General features: G+C 37.7%; 1 long non-coding RNA gene across 1 annotated transcript in view; it reads left to right on the forward strand.

The window, feature by feature from the left end:
- Positions 1 to 18,079, forward strand: part of LOC123786109 (uncharacterized) — an 866,733-nt gene extending 848,654 nt beyond the window's left edge. Inside the window, exons 6-8 of the long non-coding RNA XR_006777893.2 lie at positions 4,928 to 5,116; positions 15,220 to 15,255; positions 17,820 to 18,079. This is a non-coding gene — a long non-coding RNA (uncharacterized LOC123786109). The remainder of the gene's footprint in view (positions 1 to 4,927; positions 5,117 to 15,219; positions 15,256 to 17,819) is intronic.
- Positions 18,080 to 27,677: the final 9,598 nt, after the last annotated feature.

Below are 27,677 nucleotides of genomic sequence, written 5' to 3' on the forward strand. Positions count from 1 at the left end.
GGTAGTTCCTTAAGCATTGGTCTTCGACCCTGGCTATAGATCATTATTACTTGGGGAGCATTTTTAAAATTTCATGTCCTGATGTCACCAGCAGAGATTCTGATTTAATATATCCAAGAGGTGACCTGACTGAGCATCTCGATTCTTTCCTTTCTTTTCATTTCATCTAATGTGATTCAAATGTGATTGAAATCACTACTTTGGAGTTAACTTGCCAACAATGTGGATTAAAAAGGGACAAAGATGGGTGGGCTTGTCTTTTCCTGAACCTAAGTCAGGCAGTTGACCTAAATATTTATCTAGATAAATGAAGGCAAGCTGAAATTGCTAATTATGAATAAAGGGTTAGGATCCTGACTGGTTCAGATTGGTTTGTTTTATTGATTGAATTAAGAGTCCTCGTCTTATGAAATTATACCGAAGTGTGTACAGCAGAGTGTTGGACTTTTGATGAGAAAGTGATTGTCTTCTAGACAAACTTCACTTTCACACATTTCTAGGACTTACAGATGAAATCCTTGCAGGCGGAGTTTATATAAATAAGAACACTATATATAATTTTTACTTTCTGTTCTAGAATGGATCAACTTCAGATTCTTGACAGTAATAATCTTACAACCTGTCTCCAAATTTCAAGTACTAATAACTAAAAAATATTTCCCTACTGATGAGGGAACAGAAGGCTGGCCGAAGACAAAGCATAAGCCGACACCCTGCAACCTCCCGCAACCCCCACTCCTGGGTGGGACCTGTGTGAAGTTCTTCCAGGAGTCTCCCAGCTATCTTAATGTTAATACCTTGCTAGAGGGGACAACAACCTTCACTTGACAATGGCAAGGCCTCTGACAACTTGCAGGTCCTCTTTAGCATTATCTTGTAGTTCCTTGTTGGCAGTATCCTGAGGGTCTCCTTTAACGTATGAAAATCCTTTTGAAACCTCCGTTTTCCTTACTCCCCCCAGCTCCAGAGTGTATAATCAGCCACTCCTCAGGACCCCTGTGCAGCAGCTCTTTCTGCCCCTGGGTCCTGCGTGCTTTAACAAACCACCATTTTGCACCAAAGACGTCTCAAGAATTCTTTCTTGGTCATCGGCTTCGGACCTCACCCCACCGAACCTCACCTATATTCCAAAACCCCTCACCTACTACCTTGAGATATCAAGCACTTAGATTTTCCATGCTGAGGACTGCCGTGGATGGAGACGTGCATTCTCTGGTCTGTCATCTCCTAATTTCTAATAGTGACAGACACATTCTTTTAGATTTTCAAGATAGAAAACTCATATTTAACTATGGCGTCCTCCTTTACTTCACCAGTTAATCTACCATCAAATCCCATTGTATTTTCCAGAGATACATCTCTTGGATTCCCAAGTGCTTCCCGTTACCAAAACCATATCCATAACCTTCTTACTTGGTTGACATACTATATTCATCCTGCATAGGATAAGAATCAGCATTTTAAAATGCAACTTTCACCATGCTCTCTTGTTCAAGAATATATCATTGTTCTATAGCACTGATAAAACACCCCCCAGTAAACCCCAGTGAGCTTTTTTTTTTTTTTTACCATGTAGAGAAGGTTAAAGTGCCTCAGTTTCTTCCATTCACATTTACTCTCTTTCCTTAAAAGTTGCCCAGAGGAAAATGAATTCATTTAGCCGTTTGAAGCCTACAGTTGCTGTGTTATACCCAATTCTGTAACATTACAATGTGCATAGTAGGAAGGACATGGATGTTGGGGTGAAAAATATCTCAATTCAAATGCTGGCTTCATCACTTACTTTGTGACCATGAGCAAATTTCTAAGTCTCTTTAATGTTCACTTTGTTATTTTTAAAATGAAGTCTAACAAAAGTCAAACTGCCGAATTGTGGTAGGAGTTCTGTGGGAAATTTTTTTACTTTATGTATCTACCATACCATCTGCTGTGCCTTGAACTAGTAGGTCCTCTTTAGTGGAAGCTCTTGTTTTGTTTTGTTTTGTTTTTTCCTTCTTCTTTTTGCTTGTTGTTGTTGTTTATTAACATGCTTTTAATAAAACATTCCCTTGGAAGAAGATGACAATCCTTCTTCAAAGGGGTTAATTTCCTTCTGAAAGAGTCAGGAGCTGATGGCTGAGGTGCTCTTTCTTCTTGTTTGCAGCCTAAGTTTAAACCAAAGAAAACATCAAAGCCCAGCCTATCTTTGTTTAGTATGTGTCATAACTTAGAGATTCAAAGGATCTTTGCCTTTTAGCTTCGAAGTGAAAGGGGTTGATTTATGGTGTCTACAAAGGTAAGAACAAAATTTGCTAATTAGAAATTGAAAAACTTAGTCAATCCACAGGCCTTTGTTTTTAGGTTTTGATCACTGCAAAAGGAGGAGTTTTGCATTTGCCTAGACACATACAAAAGGCAATTTGTTAAAATTGCAAAAGAGCAGCAAAGACTGTCTGCTGTTCCACTGTCTCTGAATATACTGCCAGTAGACAGAGGAAACTTTTAGAAGCTCATCAGTAACAGCATTTTTGGTACAAAAAGGAAACCAGAAAAGGCAAACTTATTTAGGCTTAAAAATCGTTCTTGTTCATCCTCCCAATCAAATACCACTTGGGACACACATTCTTTGGTTCTCAATTGGAGAAAACATGTGCTGGGGACAGGACCTAATTGTAATTGAGAGGAAATTATTATTACCACAGGGACCCTTCTCATTTTCTATAGGTGCATTTTCTCTATGCAAGAAATCAGGGAAGTCTGTACTGCTGAGGGCAAGGAACAGAATGTGGACATAAAATTCTACTGTGAGTGAGTGTCCAGGAAAACCACATTTGAGCTGATCATTTTATTTCATTTGCCTGAATATGACTTGTTTTTGTCATTTAAATTGATTTGGTTAATAGATGCCTTACAATTATAGAAATGGATATGTGAGTAGAAAGAAGTATACCCTCCCCCTAGGAACTGTGTGCAGGAGTTTGAACATGCAGGAGAGATGGGTATCCATCCCATGATGTCCCAGGAGAAATGAAGGAGTGATTTTTTTTTAAAGATTTTATTTATTTATTGAGAGGGAGAGAGAGAGAGTAGGGGAAGGGGCAGAGGCAGAGGGAGAGAGAGAATCTCAAGCAGACCCCAAGCTAAGCCCAGAATCTGATGCTCTGCTCCATCGATCTCATGATATCACGACCCTAAGATCATGACCTGAGCTGGAATCAAGAGTCTGATGCTTAACTAACTGAGCTCCGCAGGTGCCCCTGAAGGAGTGATTTTTGCAGGGAGAAGGATGAGGCTTCTTTCCAGTTTGCACATTGAAATTCTTTCAACTCAGATGTGATTTCAAAGAGGAATAACAACAATATCAAAACATTACCTACAGTTCATCTTCTCTTTTCTCATGAAATGCTTATTCTTTAATCCCGGATTAACTTCCATATTCTGCACAAACCTTTCCATTCCCACTTGCAGACACAGGATTCCTTCCCTTCTTACTGTATAATCTTCCTCTGTGGAAAGAGGCTTTTTCACACTCTGGTGTCAGCATTACCCAGGGCAGACTTTCAGCAAGGCACTTTTGAAATATGTATGAAAAAACTTAAGGGCAAGTACCAGGAATTTATCTCAAGAAAATGAAATGTGTTCAAAGATGTAAGCAAAAGGATATTATTTGAAATGTTACTTATACGTTAAGAAAAAAGAAAAAATCCTAATGTTCCACCACATTGGATTGATTAAAAAGTTTTGGAAAATCCAAAAATGGATACTTTGCAATGCTTCATATGGTAATACATATATATATTTATCTAGAAATGAATTTTAAGTATAAATGTTAATTACATTTATAAAACAGTGCATTAATTGCATAATAAAACAGTATATGTCGGATGATCCCGTTTTGTATATATATGTATATATTTTAATATATACATATGTGTTTGTATACAAACTACAAAGATAAACGAACCAAATTTGTTAGTAATGCTTGTGTCTTCATAAATGGAGTTTGAGTAGGTTCAGTTATTTTTCCCTAAAATTTAAGTTACTCCACAATTAATATATTCTACTCAGACAGTGAGAAAAAAAAATATTTTTACAGTTAGATATTTTCTTATATTGGTGATCTTTCTAACCATAAACTCCATAATGGTGAGGACTTTATATCTTCATAAAAGTTCCTCTGTCCCCACAATTGTTAGTGATAGTGTCAGATTGACCCACACAGTCATTTGAAGGTGATTTGAGGCTGTTTCTAGAAAGAATATTGATTCCCAGGCCATCTCTTCAGTTCTTATCTGAAATCCCAGGAGAAGTAACTCTGGGATCACTGAAGAGTTTCAAACTAAACTGCATAGGGGTGAAATCTGTAAGTTCCTCAAATCTGAGATTCTCATTCAGCATTGGGCGTTCTGGGGGCTGTCTCCTTGACTGTCCTGAATTTTATCTGTAATGTATTCTAAAGATCACTCTCCTTGTCATTAGTCTTTTAAATCAAGCATATAAGTGCCACTCAGGAATCAGAGCCACTGGATAGCCTGCATGCATTTTACAGTGGGGAGTGCAGAGGTGAGAGCCCCAGCAGGACAAGCCTGCTAATGAAGCATGGCTTTTAACCCCTGATGAGAGTCCCTGCCAACCACATCCAGCAGAGCATGACCTCCCTGGAGAAGAGAATGAACAGCTTCCTGGACATCTTAACAGCGAGCTTGTTCAAAATAGGTGTTAAATGGGCCTTCAGTAGCAATATTGTATAAACCAAATGTAACAAAAAATATGAATATCTCATCTTTTGAAAGAAAAAAAAATGATCCCTCTCCAATTAGTTACTTTTGTTGAGTAAAGGACAGCATCTATCCTCCCTGTCACATTGTGCTACCACATGGGAAGATCTGAAGGTACATCATACCTTCCGGTGAATTCACATCCTGTATGTATGTTTGTTTGTTTCTAGAGGCTCATATCAGCCAGCACAGCAGCTGTACACTTTCCAAACTGATTTGGAGACTGACATCATTTAGATTCTGAGAAGAAGACCTCATAAAACAAATATTCACTGAACATCTACTTGAAACCGTGTGCTCTACCAGAGGGAGATGGGAAAGAATGACAGGGTTTTAACCTCACTGAGTCTACAGAAAAGGTAAGGGAATAACTTATTATTAATAGAAGAAAAATTTACACAGTAGCTTCTGGAAATCTATGCCAAGCATAAGTATTACCAGATTTAGCAGGTAAAAATATAGGATCCCCAGTTAAATTTTAATTCCAGATAGACAATGAATCTTTTCTTTGGTGTAAGTATGTTCCAAATATTGCATGGAATATACTTATACTAAAAATTATTTGTTATTCATCTGGAATGTAAGTTTAACTGGCTCTTCGGTGTTTCATCTAGCAACCCTATCAAGGTATGATTTTTAAGCCATTGCTGAGTACAAATCAGAAGTAAAGGAGTCTAGAGCAGTGGTTGCTAAGATAGGGAAAAGTGGAAGATCTTTTCAGGTAACAAAGAGATCAATTTAACCAATAAAAACGATTAAGAAAATTGGCATCTGGGTGAATGTGAAACTAATCCTATATTAAAATCTTGGCTTAGAATCTCTACATGATGTGGCAGTCAAAACTTCTGCTATGAGAGGTACTGAGCATATTCATGTGTGCTGGGGAAGAATCCAGTATGTACTGCCCAGACTCAGGTTCTTTGACATATAGGTAACTTTATAGCTGGCCCAGTTTGTCACCCTGTAACTTCAGCTAGCCAAAGTTAGTAAAATGGCTCCTGTTTAAGTGAATGCATGATTTTGCAAATCAAAAAAAAAAAAAAAAAAGGATGGAAATAGTAGAGAGATGATGAAGTAATCAAAACTCATAACAGTAACATTTTCATTTAATCTATTGGTATTCTTTATCGATTTAATTTTTTAAGTGTTATTATTCGTAAAATTGGTCTCAGGCTTTTGATTTTAATTAGGAAGGTGTAAGAGAACTTGATTATTTTCATTACCTGTATTTAACCATGTATGAGAAACTATTATATTACCTTTTGTTCAGTTTTTATTATTAGATTCACTACAGTTGCTTAAGACCTAGGGTGAACTTAATTGTTAGATTATTATGGCTACCCTGTCAGTTGTTAGAAATGCTTTTTAAAAATGTAATGTATTATTAAATCTAGGATGTTGTTTTAGTATGTTTACATTTATAAATGAGACTAGTTTTTAAGGAATTTTAATATGTTAAAATTGAGAAATCAAGGGGCGCCTGGGTGGCTCAGCTGTTAAGCGTCTGCCTTCGGCTCAGGTCATGATCCCAGGGTCCTGGGATCGAGCCCCACATTGGGCCCCTGCTCTGCTGGGAGCCTGCTTCTGCCTCTCCCACTCCCCCTGCTGTTGTTCCCTCTCTCGCTGTGTCTCTCTCTGTCCAATAATAAATTTTAAGAAATCTTAAAAAAAAAAAAATTGAGAAATCAAGCATTTCTCAGAGAAAAAGTGAAAAGTATGTCTTCTTTTAACACTGAATTGACTATATCTGTGAATGGAACAAAAATATTAATAAGTTAAACTTAAAGCTTAAAAATTTAGATAGTTTAGGCTATAATTAAAAAATATTGAATGTAATTTAAACTTAAGCAATTTTAATAGTCCTTTCTGTGTACATACCATGGAATTAGAGGCCCGAATGACAATAAGCAGGTGTCTAAGGAATAGATTACATTCCCAGGAGTGTTAACACTCAAAGCAGTTCTATAGTATTTTGAAAATGAATCTGCTCTGTAATAAAGGGTAACTCTCAACCATATTATTAATATCTTTTGCTTTTTGATGTTCAGAAGAAGTAAGATGGAACAAATTAGACTTAACAGTAAAACACACTTTTAAATACACTACTGCTGACGGACTGTAACTCCATTTCTCCCAAATCATCTTTTGGATGTGCCTGTTTTAGTGATATTCCAGGAACAATATTATAAGTTATGTAAGCAGTGAAAAAGCATCAGTTTAGCACAAAGAAAGAAAAATATGTGGCTTCTGCAAATATTCTACCAAGGCCTCAGTTTCTTTATTGATACAGTTAGATGACTAGATATGATCTATCATTTCTTCACCCAGATTTACTGGGAAGCTATGTAAAACTACAGATGCCAAGGCCTTGTCCCCACTATTTCAATAATATTTGGAGGGGAGGGGCAGGAATCTAAATTCTTGAATTTCCAGAAAACTTCCCAGTTAATTCTAATGATTAGCCAGATAGATATGGAGAAAATTGGCCTCCAAAGTCCTTTGCTGCTCTTAAATTCCAAAATGAGAGACGGGGGGAAAGATGGCAGAGGAGTAGGAGACCCTTTTTTCAGCTGGTCCCCTAAATCGAGCTGGATATCTACTAGACCATCCTGAACACCCACAAAATCAGCCTGAGACGCAGGAAGATACATCCGGATCTCTACAAATGAACATCTCCAGCGCTGAGTATTGAGGTATAAAGCACAGAGCCGTGAATCCGCACACAGATATCAGAAGATAAATGGAAGGGGAGGGAGCCGCCGCGCTTAGGTGCCGGGAAGCAGTAGCCACCTGCACGGGGGAGCGGACCGGACTCCCGGACCAGCACCCACGAGAGAGCAGACTGACGTGAGCCCAGGAATGTGTGCATGACCAGACTGAAAACCGGAGCTCCGGAGAGCTCACTGGAACCGGACTGAAACCGGGAGCACGTGCGCAACCAGATGGAAAACCGGTGCTCTGGAGCGTGTGTGAACCACACTGAAACAGGGAGCTCAGGAGCACGTGCAGGAACCGGGGCATCTGGTGGTGTTAGAAGTACAAAGGACAGAGACATTCCAGCCCTGGAAGCAAGGGCTGGGAGAGCGTCTGTGGGGCACACAACCCGGGACGCTGCAGGGTTTTTGGCAGCACCGATGGAAACAGAGTTAAAGTGGCCAGGAGAGCTCAGTGGAGAGCGGACTGTGATCTCTCTGTTCTGAGACAGAGGCTAGGATTCGGCCACTGCTGCTCTGGCTCTCAGAAGAGTCACAGAAAACTGCCAGGGAAAGCCGGCAGAGAACAAAAGCCTGAAAATACTAGCTCACATTGTGCCCATCCCCATCCCCCCTCACAGGGCACGGGGCAACTCCACCCAAACAGGGGTGCTGAGTATCAGAGCAGCAGGCCCCTCCCCCAGAAGGCAGGCTGAAAAATCAAAAAGCCCACATCCCTAAGGTCCCTATAAAACAAGTGGACACTGCCTGGGTCCTGGTCAATAATTTGGCTCTGGGCATCCCCACAACCTCTCCTCATCAGAATGACGAGGAGAAATCCCCCCCAACAAAGAAAAGATACAGAGTCTGTGGCCTCTGCCACAGAACTGATGGATATGGATATAACCAAATTGTCAGAAATGGAGTTCAGAGTAACAATGGTCAAGATGATGTGTAGGCTTGAAAAAAATATTAACGAAAATATTAACAAGAATATAGAATCTCTAAGGGTGGAAATGAGAGCGAATCTGGCAGAAATTAAAAATGCTATGACTCAAATGCAGACTAAACTAGACGCTCTGACAGCCAGGATAAATGAGGCAGAAGAATGAATTAGTGAATTGGAGGATGGGATGGTAGAAGCGAAAGTTAAAACCGAAACTTGACTCAAAAAAATCCAATCTCAAGAATGTAGATTACTGGAGATTACTGACTCAATGAAACGTTCCAGTGTCAGAATCATCGGCATCTCTGAGGGGGTGGAGAGAGAGGTCTAGAAGAGATATTTGAACAAATTGTAGCTGAGAACTTCCCTAATCTGGCAAAGGAAACAAGCGTTTGTGTCCAAGAGGCAGAGAGGACTCCTCCCAAGGTCAATGACAACAGACCTACACCATGTCATGCCATAGTGCAATTCTCAAATATTAGATCCAAGAATACAGTATTGAAAGCAGCCAGGGGGAAGAAAATCCTTACATACAGAGAGAAAAATATCAAAATTACATCAGACCTGTCTATGGAAACCTGGCAGGCCAGGAAGGGTTGGCAGGGTATTTTCAAAGCTCTATCTGAGAAGAACATGCAGCCAAGGATCCTTTATCCAGCAAGGCTGTCATTCAGAATTGATGGAGAGATAAGGACCTTCCAAGATTGGCAGAAACTGAAGGAATTTGTGACCACCAAACCAGCCCTACGTGAGCTATTAAGGGGGGTTCTATAAAAGTAAAAGGGCCCCAAGAGTGATACAGAACAAAAATTTACATCCTATAGAAACAAAGACTTCACAGGCAATATGACATCATTAAAATCATATCTCCCAATAATCACTCTCAATGTGAATGGCCTAAATGCTCCCATAAATGCCACAGGGTTGCAGATTGGATAAAAAGACATGACCCCTCCATTTGCTGTCTACAAGAGACTCATTCTGAACCTAAAGATACATCCAGACTGAAAGTGAAGGGATGGAAAACCATCTCTCATGCCAGTGGACCTCAAAAGAAAGCTGGGGTAACAATTCTCATATCAGACAGATTTGATTTTAAACTAAAGACTGTAGTTAGAGATACAGACGGACACTATATTATTCTTAAAGGATGTATCCAACAAGTGGATATGACAATTATAAATGTCTATGCCCCCAATAGGGGAGCAGCAAGATACACAAGCCAACTCTTAACCAGAATAAAGAGAATATAGATAATAGTACGTTAATAGTAGGGGATCACAACACTCTGCCCTCAGCAATAGACAGATCACCTAAGCAGAAAATCAACAAAGAAACAAGAGCTTTGAATGACATACTAGACCAGATGGACCTCATATATACAGAACACTACACCCCAGAACAACAGAATATTCATTCTTTTTGAATGCACGTGGAACTTTCTCCAGAATAGACCATATACTGGGTCACAAAACAGGTCTCAATGGATGCCAAAAGACTGAGATGATTCCCTGCATATTCTCAGACCACAATGCTTTGAAATTGGAACTCAATCACAAGGAAAATTTGGAAGAAACTCAAACACTTGGAAACTAAGAACCATTGTGCTCAAGAATGCTTGGGTAAACCAGGTAATTAAAAAGGAGATTAAACAATTTTTGGAGACCAATGAAAATGAAAACTCATCGGTCCAAAACCTATGGGACACTGCAAAGGCAGTCCTAAGGGGAAAATACATAGCCATCCAAGCCTCACTCAAAAGAATAGAAGAATCTAAAGTGCAGTTTTTATATTCTCACCTCCAGAAGCGGGAGCTGGAACCAGAAGAACAGGCCTAATCCACGCACGAGAAAGCAGTTGATCAAGATTAGAGTAGAGATCAATGAATTAGAAACCAGGAACACAGTAGAGCAGATCAACAGAACTAGAAGCTGGTTCTTTGAAAGAATAAATAAGATCGATAAGCCACTGGAGAGACTTATTCTAAAGAATAGAGAAAGGACCCAAATTAATAAAATTATGAATGAAAGGGGAGAGATCATGACCAACACCAAAGAAATAGGAAGGATCATTAGAAACTTTTATCAATAGCTTTATGCCAGTAACTTAAACAACCTGGAAGGAATGGGTGCCTTCCTGGAAACCTATAAACTACCAAGACTGAAACAGGGAGAAATTGATTGTTTAAACAGACCGATTAATTATGAAAAGATGGAAGCAGTGATCAAAAACCTCCCCAAAAACAAGAGTCCAGGGCCTGATAGATTCCCCAGGAACTTCTACCAAACTTTCAAAGAAGAAATAATACCTATTCTCCTGAAGCTGTTTCAAAAAATAGAAACAGAAGGAAAGCTACCAAGCTCATTCTATGAGGCCAGTATTGCCTTGATCCCCAAACCAGGCAAAGACCCCATCAAAAAGGAGAATTACAGACCGATGTCCCTGATGAATATGGATGCCAAAATTCTCAACAAGATCCTAGCTAATAGGATCCAACAGTACATTAAAAGGATTATCCACCATGACCAAGTGGGATTCATCCCTGGGATGCAAGGGTGGTTCAACATTTGCAAATTGATCAGTGTGATAGATCATATCAACAAGAAAAGAGTCAAGAACCATATGATCCTCTCAACTGATGCAGAAAAAGCATTTGACAAAATACAGCATCCTTTCCTGATTACAGCCCTTCAGAGTGCAGGGATAGAGGGTACATTCCTCAATGCCAAAAAAACCATCTATGAAAAGCCTACAGTGAATATCATTGTCAATGGGGAAAAGGTGAATGCCTTTCCCTTAAGATCAGGAACATGACAAGGATGCCCGCTCTCACCATTATTATTCAACATAGTACTAGAAGTCCTTGCAACAGCAATCAGACAACAGAAAGCGATAAAAGGTATTCAAATTGGCAAAGAAGAAGTAAAACTGTCTCTCTTCGCAGGTGACATGATACTCTATATGGAAAACCCAAAAGACTCCACCCTCAAATTACTAGAAGTTATAGAGCAATTCACTAATGTGGCGGGATACAAATCAATGCTCAGAAATCAGTTGCATTTCTATCCACGAACAATGAGACTGAAGAAAGAGAAATTAGGGAATCCATTCCATTTACAATAGCACCAAAAATCATAAGTTATCTCGGAATTAACATAACCAGAGAGGTAAAGGATCTATATCCTAGAAACTACAAATCACTCTTGAAAGACATTGAAGAAGACGAAAAAGATGGAAAAATATTCCATGCTCCTGGATATGAAGAATAAACATAGTTAAAATGTCTATGCTACCCAGAGCAATCTATACTTTCAATGCCATCCCGATCAAAATACCAATGACATTTTTCAAAGAACTGGAACAAAGAGCCCTTAAATTTGTGTGGAACCAGAAAAGGCCCCAAATCGCCAAGGAATTATTGAAAAGGAAAAACAAAGCTGGGGGCATCACAATGCCGGATTTCAAGCTGTACTACAAAGCTGTGATCACAAAGACAGCATGGTACTGGCACAAAAACAGACACATAGACCAGTGGAACAAAATAGAGAACCCAGATGGACCCTCGGCTCTTTGGGCAACTAACCTTGACAAAACAGGAAAAAACATCCGGTGGAAAAAAGACAGTCTCTTCAATAAATGGTGCTGGGAAAATTGGACAGCTACATGCAAAAGAATGAAACTTGACCACTCTCTCACACCATACACAAAGTTAAACTCCAAATGGATGAAAGACCTCGATGTGAGACAGGAATCCATCAAAATCCTAGAGGAGAGGATAGGCAGCAACCTCTAAGACATCGGCCAAAGCAACCTTTTTCATGACACATCTCCAAAAGCAAGAGAAACAAAAGATAAAATGAACCTGTGGGACTTCATCAAGATAAAAAGCTTCTGCACAGCCAAGGAAACAGTCAAAAAAACTAAGAGGCAGCCCACGGAATGGGAGAAGATATTTGCAAATGATACTACAGATAAAAGACTGGTATCCAAGATCTACAAAGAACTTCTCAAACTCAATAAAGGAGAAACAAATAATCAAATCAAAAAATGGGCAGAAGATATGAACAGACACTTTTCCAATGAAGACATACAAATGGCTAACAGACACATGAAAAAATGTTCAAAATCATTAGCCATCAGGGAAATTCAAATCAAAATTATACTGAGATACCACCTTACACCAGTAAGAATGGCAAAAATTGACAAGGCAAGAAACAACAAATGTTGGAGAGGATGTGGAGAAAGGGGATCCCTCTTACATTGTTGGTGGGAATGCAAATTATTACAGCCACTCTGGAAAACAGTGTGGAATCCCCTTAGAAAGTTAAAAATAGAGCTACACTATGATCCAGCAATTGCACTATGGGGTATTTACCCCAAAGATACAGACGTAGTGAAGAGAAGGATCATATGCACCCCAGTGTTCATAGCTGCATTGTCCACAATAGCTAAATTGTGGAAGGAGCCAAGATGCCCTTCAACAGATGACTGTATTAAGAAGATGTGGTCCATATATACAATGGAATATTACTCAGTCATCAGAAAAAACGATTACCCAACATTTGCAGCAACATGGACGGGACTGGAGGAGATTATGCTAACTGAAATAAATCAAGCAGAGAAAGACAATTATCATATGGTTTCACTCATTTATGGAACATAAGAAATAGCAGGAAGATCAGTAGGAGAAGGAAAGGAAGAATGAAGGGGGGTAAAGAGAAGGGGGAATGAACTATGAGAGACTATGGACTCAGGGAAACAAACTGAGGGCTTCAGAGGGGAGGGGGTTGGGGGACTGGGATAGGCCAGTGATGGGTATTAAGGAGGGCACATACTGCATGGAGCACTGGGTGTTATACGCAACTAATGAATCATGGAACATTACATCAAAAACTAAGTATATACTGTATGGTGACTAACATAACATAATAAAAAATTATTATAAAAAAATAATAAAATAAAATAAAATTCCAAAATGACTATTGTAAAAACCTAACATAGCCCTTTAAAAAAACAAATCAAACCATCAATGAAGATAGCTGGAGCGACAGTTTCAGTGTCTTTCATAATGTCCATTTAAGATAATGCCTATTAAAAGGCATATTTTATTAATAGATTCAGATATTTTTGCTATGACACTGCATAGATGATCCCCTGATTTCTTACTCGGGTTGAGTCATTACAGATATTTACCTTGTGACTATGAAGTATTTAAGAGAAAGACCTTGGGTCTTTAATAAATGATATTAAACTCTTTTGACCCTTTCTTTAATATTTCCAAATAATTGGGAAAGCATTTGGAAATTTAATATTCATTGCATGGTGTAATTTCAGCAGGTTTCCCTCTATTTAGGGAAAGACAAAAGATGCACCCCCAAAAACTACCTCTCTAATCTGTTTTTTATCAAAACGTACAGAGGAATGAAGTGGAATAAAAGCTAGTCCCACATGAAGGGATCCAGAGCAACGGAAAACACAGATTTCATAGGAGGTTGGATTCCCACAATAAACACACACTGTTCCCTAAGATTCTAAATAAACATTGTATGGGAATAGGTAGCAGCAAGAGAGCCTGGCTAGTTTGGAATCCAATATCTTGGTCCTAATGTTTCGGTAACATGCTTTTTTCTCAGTGTTAAATTGGCAGCAACAATCTCTTTTCAGTTCTTTTCACTGGAGCATGGATCTGTGCTTTGGGGAAGCAGAGCTAATTTCTCTTTGAGTTGAATGCAAGTCCACCTACACTAGAAAATAATGAAGAGTTTTCCATTTCTTATACTTGGATCACTAAGAAGCTAGAAGTCTTGTCCTCTGAAAACAACTAAAAATATTGGAGTAGATGTGACACACACAGACACACACTGATACCTTTACATGTACGGAAACATAAGTAAGGTATATGTCAGAGGCCAAAAACTTAGTTAGAGGAGAAACCTAAAACAGAAATGGATTTTCATGTGGAGGGCATTTTGGCATCTACTAAACCTGGGAAAACTTGAGCTTGGGTTTTTCATTTGCTTTAAGGCTAACCAAAGTGGTTAGAAAATAATTCCAATTAATATATGTAAAAGGAATGTGGAAAATAGAAAATCACCTCAACAGGGGTAGCTGCAGGCAAGCTATATCAATAGATGCTGAAAAATAGTGGGTCCACGTTTTATGGGAAAACAAGATGTTTGCATAGACTTAAATGAGCTCTCTTCCAGTATTTATCCCCCCGATTATAAGGAGAGCAACACTGGCTAAGCAGTGAAGGAATTAGGCAGACACCACCATGGACAAACAATCAAGATTAACAATACCAGTAAGAAAACATATCATCACGGTGAACCACCTGATGTGATGAACCAAAGTCAAGTCACCTCTGTGGTATTCTTCCCAATAAGGCGTTACTGTGCATAGGTGTTAATCGCATCATGAGAAAACATCACACAATCCCAAACTGAGGGAAATTCCAGACTAGGGCTCTTCAGGTATGTCAAACCATGAACGACTCAGGAATGGTCAGAGTTCAGAGGATGCCGTGGGGACAGAATATCTAAAGGCAATCAGATCCTGAAATAAAGGACATTAGTGAAAAAACGGATGAACTCTGAATAAAGTCACTAGTTTCGTTTTGTTTTGTTTTGTGTTTTTAAGGTGAGGTTGTTCTTTGTTGCTGTTGTTTTGCAATGTAATAACTTTTCTGTATATATGAATTTCTATTTTTGTTGAATTGATTTCTCGTAAATAGAAGGGTAAATCTGAATAGGTAATAGCAAGTAAGGACTTTCTCACTTTAGTCTCATGTTCTGAATAAAAATTTTCCGGTTTTCTATTTAAGGGAACTTGGGATAAAGAACTTCATAATTTCCTGGAGGTAAGTTTGCTTTTGGCAAGATGTACAATGAGCAGTGTGACTCTTCTCAGCGGCTGTTCAAATGTGTATGTCTTCTGGGTGCTTGGTCATGGCATGGCATGGCATGGGTATGACTCATTCTACCAAGATATTTCCCATGCTGGCTATACTTAGATTCCCTTTATAAAATATAATAATAAGTGTTCACTTATTTATTTTTACAGACTTAATGTCTGTTATTTTGACTTGCAATGCAACAGGTTGGTCAGGTTTGGAGATTTATTTGTCTACCTTACCATATATTTCTTCCAGCACCTTTTAAATATTACAAAATCTGCAGCCCGTACTAAAAACACAGAGTAGTTTGAGCATTGCAATGACTGTAGGTATTCTGTGATCTATAGATTTGGAAAATGCCAAAAGAAGGAAAATGGGGAAAGTCTGAAACAGCAAAATGGAAGAGCTCTTTCACATACACCCATGCCCCCCCCCCACACACACACACTCATAGGCATGCTCACACACACTGGAAATTCTTGCACAACACTTCATAATGTTAAGGGTATATCACTGGTATTAAAGGATAATGTTTTTAAAATCAGAGCTTTAATATAACTATCAAATAAACACAAACGTTCAGGATTTTTCTAACACATTAATGATGGAGCCAATAAGATGTTAAAACCAATTCAACGGAAAATCCAAACAAAAATATGTGTATATGTAGGCAATACATACTTCAGGTCATTTAGGCAAACTACAATACTGACATGAGTTTAAAAATGGATGTAAAACTGGTCAATACCGACAAGGCAAATTTCATTTGCTTTTTTAATGGATAAAGAATCATTTGCATTTGTATTAATTTTCAGTACAGATTAATAAAATAGCTCAAAGATAATGAAAGGTGCAGATATCCAGCAGGGTATGCTAGATAGTACATCAGTAATCTTTATCATCAATTTCAATGTCATTCATAATTTTTACAGATACTGGGTATACCGATGGAAGTCTTCCTCCAGCCTTCACAGACCAGCCCAAACATTCATTCAGTATATATTTATTAAGAATTTGCTACATGCCAGGCACTGTGCCAGGTCTCAACCTTATAAAGTTAGAAACTGTGAAGGGTCTGTGATTTTATACCTCATTCAAGTTAACGTGTTGGCCTTCCACAGTTTCCTATATGTATACTGAGGACCACCACACCCTGGGTCAAAAACAGATACATTACTCACAGTAAAGAGCATTAACAAGAACGATACTTAAACTCTTGTTCACAAAGCCACTATCCCCATAGGACAATGGGGTGAAGGCCATTGTTTATCCCTACACGCAGTGGATTTTCATTACAGGAAGAAGATCCCCAAATTAAGAGGCTCTTAGCTTTTATAAGCTCTGACACACCTACCCATTCTCTGCCCCAGAGAGAGAGAGTATTCATCAAATAAATCTCTGCAGGGGAGAGAAAGAGGCATCTCTAGAGAGGGAGGTTTTAATTTTGGAAGGGCACAAAATCTAGCTTCCAAATTTGTCTGTTAAGCAAACATCCTTACAATGCCCTTTGATCAGAAGGTCTGAACTATGCAGGAATATGGTAAAACCTTGGAGACTTTTCCCACAACATAAACTAGAAAAACAGATCTTTACATTTCTACATATTGTATTAAAATAATCAAAATTCAAGATACTTATTTATTTGTGCTAAGACCATGGAAGCAAAGGGGAAAGGAAATTCTAGTCTGTTACTGAAAAATCAGAGAATGTTCCACAGAAGGCAAAACATTTGAACTGCAATAGAGAGAATGGTTAAGAAATATCTAAGTTGGCTGATACAAAGAGCATTTCAAGTGGAAGTAATAATATGCCCATTGCAAAGGAATTTGGAAAGAGCAGATTCCTTGGTGAATGAGAAGCAGTTCCATATTCTTCTATTATAAAGTGTAAGGGGACAGAAAATTGTGGGAGAGGAGAATGAACACAGTGGCGGAAGGCATATTGTGAAGAGCATTGTATAATATGAAAATTATCTGAATGTTATCTTTTTGGCAATGTATAAACACTGAAAACTGGGGTCAAGAAAAAAGGAAGATCACGTTATCGAGTTAGAATGGATTCTCTGGCAAAAATTGCTGAGAATTCAGGCTAGAAGCAGGGAAACTGAGGGGAAAAAATCCTGTCTTTTGACCCATGAAATTTAAAATCTACAATAAATTGACTCTTAGATTAACTAGACATTGTTATTTACACAGTTTGTTTTTAGGGTAATGCCAAACATTCTTAGCTGTAAACCTGCCTTCTGTGGGAACCCAGTCATTCTTATGCTCATGTTGTAGATTGTGCCAGGATCTGTAATTAGAGACCCTTATGTTGAAAATTAATTATATTGCAATTATTTCATATTTTAGTAGAAATGGATTTGTATAGCAGACCCGAAGTTTTTGTCATCTAATATAAATCTGATCATATTTTGCCCCATCGTGAGAAAATATATTGAAATAATCAGATGCGCTCTGTACAAGATGAAGAAACATGTTTCCATTTTAATTTAACTCGAATATCAGATTCAAAGCTTTCCTTTTCAGCATGTTTCATGCTAGAACTACTGCAACAGATACCGAAATCTTGGGGTGAAGGAAGAGTCTCTAGAGAATAACAAGTTAGGCTGCCAGACTTCGTTTTCCATGGCGGACGGCAAGACTAACCTGAGCTTCAAACCAAAGCCAAAGCGAAAATGCAGGAATGCTGGACAGAGAGGGTAAATGCATCTTCCAATTTACTTTAATTCACTAGACTTTTAAGATAATTTAAAAAATTTGACGAAGCTAATTATCAGTTAATAAATACAGAGTTTTATGTTAGGTACACAGGATATATATATGTACAAAAAAAACTTTTTAAGGCACATTACTGGCTCTCACACACATAAAAGGTAAGAACTTAAGTTGTAGATGTCTTTAATAATTCAGAGGAGGTATATTCCTGCATCATTAAAGGGAGAGTAGATGGAAAATAAAAGGCCTGCTTTGCCAAGAGTAGAGAAGTCTGGAAGGGAACTGACATGGTGGTATTAAAATGATGGTGACTCCTTAGAGACCCGAAGAAGAGAGTGCCTATTTTTCAGAGCTCATAGGATACCATCTGTATGGTTCACTTCCTCATGTATTCAAGCATTGTTAACCCTTATGTGCCATATGAAGAATGATCCTTGATACCAGTGGAGGTAGACAGAAGGCAACTCCTGCAAGGAATCCAGCATTGATAGTCCAGTTCCTCATGTCACTCTCCACTTTCCAACAGGAATTCACCTGAGAAGTTGTTACAGTTCTTTCTTTCTAAATGTCCATGTGTTGTCTATGAGTTCATTCTCTAGGTAAAACTTGGCATGTGTATGCCCTTTCTTAACCAATCTATACATCTGGACACTGGCTCTGAAGCATGGCTTCCAGTTCTGTTACTTTGGGTCTTTGCTCAAATGCCAGTTGTGTGTGGTGTGTGTGTGTGTGTGTGTGTGTGTGTGTGTGTGTGTGTGTGTTTGTGTGTGTGTGTTTTCTTTCTTCTCAGACTCTAAACATTGCTGTTTAGTCATAAGGCATCGTATTGAAACAAACGAAACCCTCTCTACTCCAAACCCAATCTCTATTTCCATGAACCAACCCTCATGTAACTTTCTGCTATAACAATAAAAATAATTATACTGCTGCTAATAATTAGTAAACGATAAAATAGTATTTTCTAACATTGTATATTCTATTTGCTTCTAACAGTTTCTAATTACTCTTTTATGTCTTACTATTGTCTACCCATCTAGACGGAGTTGGAATGTAAGGTATTGTCTCTATCAGAAACGATAGCTTAAATCTCCCTTTCCAGTTGGATGATGCAACTTATACAAAGAGTGATTCTAATATGTAAGTGCTTCTCTGTCGGGTGAGAATAGAATCAGTAAGCAATGAGCAAGGCTCACCAAGCTGCAGCATCACAGAATGTTTGCTGCTGGTCCAACCTATTCCTGTCACAGATTTAAAAAACGAACAACAAAAACCTATGTTTAAATCAGAAGTGGGCAAACTGTAGCCCATGGACTAAATCTAGACACTCATGTGTTTTATAAATAATTGTCTGTGGCTGTTTTGTGCTGCAAGAATGGAGCTGAGGGTTTTGACAGAGACAATGTAACTTGCAAAGTATAAAATATTTCATTTACTATCTTGCCTTTTCAGAAAAATCTGCCAGCTGATTTAGATAGTTTGCCCATGATTACATGAAAAATTAGTGGAAAAATTACTCTAGAATCTGTATTTTCTGACTCCTAGTTTCCTGTGTTGCCATCTTGTCTCACTACCCCCAATAAGCTAATATTGAAATTGAAGATTAAATCCAAGAGTGGTAAGAAGAAAATAGTTACAAGAACACATGGAATTTATTCAGTTCCACTAAAGTTTTCAAGAGCTACTAGTTCAATTTAATTATTCAGTCTTCAGTATTACTGCCAGAAAAAAATGCCACCGATCATATAATTTTATGAATATTTATCCAGTGTCACAATTAAATTTATTAAGCTATAATATTTTAGTGATTACTAAATATAAATATAATATAAATATAATATTATATTTTTGTGATTAAGTATCACAAAATAATAATAATTAGGAGGATATTCTAGTGTGGGCTACATCTACACTAGAAAGTAACAAAATAGCTCTTTAGCTGTTAGAAGGGCCTTTGCTTTTTAATATGAACATCCCAAACTCATTATTCACTGATAGTCAAAGAGCTGCAAACCCTCAAAGGGACAACACTGGGAAACAAATTATTAAAGCCCAAAAACTCAAAAAAAAAAAAAAAAAAGACCCTCAAAAACTCTGGATCGGTCATTCTCAAAGTGTGGTCCCTGGACCAGCAGTATCAATACCATCTGGGAACTTGTTAGAAATGCAAATTATTGGGCCCCACCTCAGACCTACTAAATCAGAAACTCTGGAGATGAGGCCGGACAATCTGTGTTTTAACAAGATTTCCAGGTGATTTTGGGCATGTCAGTGTTTGAAAACCCCTGGTATATATTAACAGGGGCAATAAACAGACTTTTTAAAAAGTAAAAATAAAACAGCAGGCAAATCATCACTATCTATAACAACTTACACATCATTTATTTCTATTTGACTAGCCATATTAATGAAGACCTTACCTTTTAAAAAAATGTATCAGTCTTAATCAACAACTAATGAAGTCTAGGAACCTTGCAAATTATGATCAGTAAGTTGATACCAAATATTCATTAGGAAGGGAATGTTAAATGCAAATTACAATAAATAGTTTGATTTAATTTTGATGTTCGACTGCTGAAAGCCTTCAAGCTATGCTCTTCTTTTTCCCCTTCTGCCCCACATCTGCATAGATGAATAAGGAAGCACAGAGCTCCCTCTGACAAGAAGTTCAAACCACAACTCTCTGCAGGCACACACCCACCCTCTCACCCCACTCACCATCCTGAACCACCATGGCCGGTCTCTTTCTCTGCTCTTTCAACGTGCTTTGGACCTGGTTGGGAGCCACTCTCTTCTCCCCAGAAAGCTCATTATGTAAGTAGTAAACCTTTTCTTACCTTTTTGGTAGGTGTACTGTCATCAGTACTGACATCTGAACCAAACTGTGAATGGTGAGACTTCTATCCCATTTTTACAGAGTGACTAAAACATAAATTCAAACCTTTTTATCCCTCCACTGAAAATATATTCAAAGACACACTCGAAAACTCCTGTCAGAAATTGCACGCCTCCTCTGTTGTAGCTTTCAAGCAAGATATTATATACATAAAATTAATGCCTTTATTTTAGGAGCCTGATCAGATGCTGTGTTTTCCCAGCAATGAAATTCTAACACACCAAGACCATTTTATTAAATATTTGTGCCACAGGGACTGAGATATGGCTACATCTTACAATAGAAAAGATGAAGTAATTGCTCTGATAATCATGACACTAAGAAACAACTGGGCGAAAGTAGCTTCAGGGACAATATTTAGTAGCTAATTGTTCAACTCTCCGGTTCACATCCCTTGCAGACATTGAAACTAGTTATGGGGTAAATCAAAGTGAATAAAGCTCAGCTGGAATTTTGATACCAGCAATGTTTTTCTTTATAGTGCTGCTTCCTGAAAAATCAAATCAAATAAAATAATACAAAACCCACAAAATGTCAGGGGAAATGCAAGATACCAAAATGGAAACTACACACAAAAATCATCTGAGAGCACCTCATGTTTTGGATATTTTGAATGCACTTTTCAACTGTTAATTAAAATTGACCTTAAACACCAAAGCCTTAGCTAAAGAAATAGTATTGAAGCTGATCTGCTGACAAGAATCAAACAATAACTTTAGGCCTTAAATATTATAAAAATGCCTTTTTTTCTTACCTCCTCCATTGCTGTTTTCTTTTTAAAGATATTTTCTTTGCAAGTACTGACATTTTTTTAAATTCAAGGTAAAGCATTTTCATTCATTCTTTCTGATGAGCTAGCTACTCAAGTTTTGGCCATAAACACCAAATTCTGATTACTAAACCCCAGGGTTTTTGAGTGCTGTTAAACTCATATCAGCAAACAAAGCTCAGACTCTCCAGGTAGTAAATGTATAATTCCACGAAAGCCTAGATGCCATGGCAGCTCCTCACCTACTAAATAGTTGAAGAGCATATTCATTTTTCATAGAAGAAATCTAAACATTAAACTGTCCTTTCCTTTACTCTTTGATCATGGAAGAAATCTAAACATTAAACTGTTCTTTATACTCTTTGGTTAACCCAAATCAGAAAAACATAATGTGGTTTGATTAGAGATGATTCAATCCAGTGTCTATTAAAATGAACGCATTGACAATGAGCTGAAAATGTCCAAATTTTATAAATGGTCAAGGCTTAAATAATTAGGGTGAGCAAAAAAATTGGGGCTGGTTAATTCAGGCTGGTTTCCAGATATCCAGAAACCCGAGGAAGAACCAGAGTGAGGTGTTAATCATGCATGTCATCTGTAAAGTTCTGGGCAGGACAGCTGGGTGTCAATGTAAAGAAATATATAACTTACCTATATTTAACTTGTGATATTTGTTCTAAAATATTCCATCAAAAAACAGGTTGTAAGAAGTGATTGAACAGAGCGTTGGGAAAGTGTCATTAGAGTGGTCCGAGGTCATAATGGCACTGTCTAAAACAGATAGGTCTTCTAGGAAGTAAGGTTGGTTAGCAAGAAAAAACAGAAATGAAGCTGCTTCAGAGGGCTCAGAGCATCGTTTAGAAAAATGTTGGAGTTTTGCTTGATAAGGAAGCTCTTAGTAGCATTAAATAAGACCCTCAACAATTGCTTGATATCTAGATATGTGAGAAATTATATAGCAGACTTAATTTAATAAAAATGAAAGAAATAATTTACCTTTCATTTACTTGATAAGCAAACAAAGTAAGATATTATTTGAGCATTACTATCATAGCAATTGAGACAATTATAGTTGGAGGAGACCGAAGAATTACCCTATTTCTTAATTTTTTGTTATAATATTCTTTATAAAAATTAGTACATGAATTATAATTTTATTTTGATGTTTTATTCTGCTTTCTACCTTGTTTCTGCTGTAATCATTTCTTTTGTTTTCCAACTTATTTATTAGTGTCTGTCTTTTTTGCTGAAGGCTTTCCTCAAAATTTCAAATTCTCCTTGGCTTTTGATTCATTTTTAAGAACTACTGAGAAAATTACTGTTTCACTGCTGTATCTCTAAATGTCATTGTACTTTTTGGGGAGGATTGTAAATTAAAGAGAAAAAGTGATTATATACTTTTAGGTGCTGAGAGGGAGGATACCAGCAATCTGGGTTCTAAACTGTGGAAGGTGATGAAGAAGGTCACAATTCATTTCAGTATTTGTTATAATTCCTTTATTAACTAAGTGGTTGTTTCCAGCATCTACTCTCTGGCAGCCATAAGCATGAAGTATGTCTGGTTCACTTGTTGCAGTGAGCAAACCTCCAGGCACCCTCCATCTGGGATGGGGAAGGGGAGTTGCCTGGTGACATGGGCCTTCAGAGGGTATCTGAGGCATCTTACTACTCCTTATCCAGTACGTAATCCATATGCTAGCATTAAGTTCCTGGTGCCTCCTCCAATTCTCTCCATAGCTATGTGTCAGCTTGTTTCTTATCTTTTTCTGGGGCAAGCACTCAGATTGTGGTTTTACCCATTCTTCCAATTCAAATTTTTATTTTTCCATCTTCCAAAGTTCTTGATTGCCCTCCTTCTCCCATTCTCTTTATCCTTATGAGTGTATATCTCTTTAATTTATCTAATCTCAGTTTAATGGCCTTCAAGAAAGTAGAGGTAAAGGCATATGTTCAGTTTCCCAAGATAACTTGTCCAATGTGCTTTAGTAAACTTACAATGTAGTTGGGGAATGAAGATCCCAAAATATGAAACAATTCAAGGCCATATAGAATAACCGGCTAGATTATGGGTTCTGCGAGGGCCCGGACAAATGTGGAAAATCATGTGGGCATAATCCTTCCTGAAGAGTGCATAAGAATTTAAAAGAAAGAGAAGAAAAAGAAGAAAACATTAAGTGGAAGAAAAAAAATTTTTGAAATCGCAGAAAACTCTGGGATTTCATGAAGAGATTGTTCTCACTGGAGTGGCAGTGGGTCTGTTGTGGGAGAAGTACAGGGAACTGTGGAGAAACATGAATTGCCCAGGGGTATTTGCACTATCAACAGCTTGAAAACAGAGGCATTCATAAATGGAAACAGATGACCACCTAATCAGGGGAATATGATGATGAATATGATACTTCAGGAAATGTGTATCAAGCCTCCCTAAGAATGGCTATGTTGGGAGATAGTAACTGGAAACCAGAGTCAGTCCAGGAATTCCAGACCTTGCAGTCTGAATCCTAAGAATACAATACCAGTGGGACGATCAAGAGTAGGAATGAGAGACATATGTACCAGTTCAGTACACCTCTGGCTATTTTCAATTTCTCATTCCACCTAGGTTTTTTTTTTTTTTAATTGTTTTGTTGTTATTTGTTTTGTTGTTGTTTTTGTTTTCCGTTAAGGAGACATACTCTGGAGTTACTTGCTGAAGTTCTGGTGAAGTTGTAGAGGATGGGCTCAAGGAGGCCAGTTTAAAGAAAGTTGTAGAATCTAACTCTCAATTGATGAAGGAGGCCTGGACGAGGTAATCATTCTAAATGAAAAGAGAAGATGCCTTTCAAGTATGAAGACACTCACAGTGTGAGATAAGGAAGTAGTAGTTAAGAGACAAGCTAGGATAATCTTTGTGCTTAGACTTTTTTTTTTTATTTAGCTTCTTGCTTTCATGTCCTTTACCTAATATATTTGATTCCCAGATTTAATGGTTTGACTTTTATGTGACATTTCATCATGTTTAGGATATTAGGAATCTGGAGATAATGGTCTTCATCTTCATGTGTCTTATTAACAAGACCTTAACAGACCATGTCTTATGAGTGCATGGTTATCCGCCCTGCAGGAAGCAGCTTTGTAGGCTCTATCGAAGTAACATGTATCTCTCATCGGTATGTTACTTCTTGGAATTTTAGCAGCTCCTATATTTTTCTCTTCTTAAGGCTTTGCCTTTTGTTTCTGTGAAAATGGCCTGGGAGATGTGATACATTTCAATCTGATTGTTACTCTAAATGTCTAAGTATAGGTCTTTCTCGAGTATAGCTTTTAATAGGAGAATGGTGGTGGGAGAGAGGAAATGAATGGCTGGAGGCCTGGGGAATTGGCACAGGCACCCTGAGAAGAGAGGAAATGAATACCAAGTGGAGTGACAGCAACATCGCTGCCAAAGACCAACTTTCTTCAATTTAAAATTCCATATAGTTCTAAAAAAATTTTTTTGAGTACACTTGACACACAGTGTTACATCAGTTTCAGTTGTACAACATATTGATTCAACTTCTTTATACATTATGCGATGCTCCCCATAAGTATAGCTACCATCTGTCACCACACAGCACTATTACAGTACCATTGCCTATATCCCCTATGCTGGTGCCTTTTATGCCCATAACTTATTCATTCCATATAGTTTTAGTCAGAAGTGAATTATGAACTGAGATATTAATCCAGTATAATCGTGGAATTTTTCTAAGTATGTCTTCTTGAAACAGAAGATCCACGGCTGATGTTCTGCTGTCACCCTTGACTTCAACTTGATAATTGTCATGTAAGCCTTCCAGGGGCTACAAGACTAAAGTGCCTCCTGACATCCCTCCCTGTCTCAGGGATCTGTGGTCTAGGATGACTTGTCATATTAAGAATGTGAGATCATTCCAACTCCAAAGTTCAAGCAAAGAGTTTCACCTCTGAATCTATTTCAAAGGATGCTTTTGATATTTGGAATATAATGTGTCCTGATACCACTGCCTTTAATGATTACCCCTTTGCCTCTATATTTATTCCCTTTATCTCCACCAGTGAAGGAGTCACAACTGAGGAAATGAGAGTTGTTGCGATGCAGGTCATAATCAAGTGAACCCTTATTGCATCTTCAGTTTGGAATTATGTTTCTCTAAATATTGCTTTAGGGGGAAATCAATGGGTATAAATAAAAAATGCTCAAGTATGAGAAAAATAGACTTAAAGGTGAAGTGTTTGAAATACATGGTTCATAAAGAACCACATCCAAAAGGCATATATTTCTGCTTCTGGGGACTGCAAAAGATGAGCCATAAAGTGTAATTGTTTTGTATTAACAATTTTCATCTTCTCACATTCATAATTGCTTTAGCTAATGCAAAAGTTAAGATCTTAATATGATTAGACATTTGTTTGGGTGAATTGGAAAATGTTATATAAAGAAATGATAACACAAGAGTGCAAGAAATGTACTACTTTAGAAAAGGCAGCAAGAGTTATATATTCCAGCTGTGCTGGGCCCCACGGTTCTTAATTTGCATATGAATAATTAATATGCATACCCCAATAATGCCAGCTTCTGAGCACTACATTCAGTATGAATTATGCAGAAACACTTCAAAAATGCCTTTAATAGTCAAGGGAATTAACACTCTCTAAGGTATGTAGAAAATAAAAGTCATTTGTTTGAAAACTGAAATAAAAACAGGAGATCTGATTAAAAACATTCAGGAAAGGATAGTTTCTTGATCAAATATCTTTTTTTTTTTTAAGGTGTGCTTTATCTTATAGGGATTTTACTAGCCTTCAGGAATATGAAAGTGCATATGAATCCCTGGAACAGAAAATTGTGAAATTATCAAGTACCAAAACTACAGAACAAATAATAAGTAGGGTGGGGCAAACTCTGTGAGTTAGCGTCACAGAAGAGACACCCGAATTGAAGGAGGAGAGAATTAAATAAGTACATCAAAAGGGAGAGAAAATTCGTGTGTGTGTGTGTGTGTGTGTGTGTGTGTGTATGTGTTTAAGTTGTACGTCAAAGAATAGAGACAGTAATTCAATATGTGTTTGGAAGATTTGTTGGATAAGAGAATTTATGGATGTATGACTATAAAATATTACATGATAATATATATGTATGATTATAAAATGTCAGCATATACCAACATTAAGGCTACTTCATGGCTAGGCCAACATTTGATAAGGTTTCCCCTTCTTGTAGGCCAAATGATTGCCCCTGATCATTAAGATGGCCTAGAACTGGGGAATAAGCATCAGAGTGCTAATTGAGGTTCAAATAAGTCATTTCATTTGAGGAGTTTTGTGGGACCAGTGTCAGTGGCACTCATGAGCTGCTCATCACTCTGAAGTTTTGAAGAGATGGGACTCCTTGAATTATCTCAGTTTTGTTCCTTTATATTTTTGCACTTCGTTGGGTGGAGTTTGATGAAACACTGGCCTCTTGTTCTTTAAGAAGATACAGGGGCATTGTCAATTACAAAACAACGTATATTCTTACTGTACCAAAATTGCTAGTTGGCTTTGAGCTGCAGAAAACTTAGGAAAGTTCAGGCAGTAGAGCATAGTAGTTAAGCTTGGGGGCTCTAGAACCAGATCTAAATTTTGAAACCACAACTTACTAAATGTCTGACCTTGGGCAGGTTACTTAAATTCTCTTCACCATAGTTTCCTCATCTATAAAGTAGAAATAATAATACTACCTATCTCTGTAAGGTTATTGTAAGGATTGAATGAGTGAATACATGTAAGTCACTTAGAATAGAACCAGCACATAATAACCATTTTATAAATATTAGTTAATACTGTTGCATCATAAAGATTTAGTTTGAACTCTGGAGTCAGATTGTTATCTTGATTTTACTTCATACTGCCCATGAGCCCCTTCTGACTCTCAGTTTCCTATTAGATAGATAACCGAAACTCCAAAGGTTGTTATGTATACTGCTTTACAAAATGCCCAGTTCTTAATGTGTTAGCAGTTAAAAAC

The sequence above is a fragment of the Ursus americanus genome, chromosome 7 (assembly GCF_024610735.1).
Source record: "Ursus americanus isolate L20-20 chromosome 7, mUrsAme1.1.p, whole genome shotgun sequence".
NCBI classification, from domain to species: Eukaryota; Metazoa; Chordata; class Mammalia; order Carnivora; family Ursidae; genus Ursus; species Ursus americanus.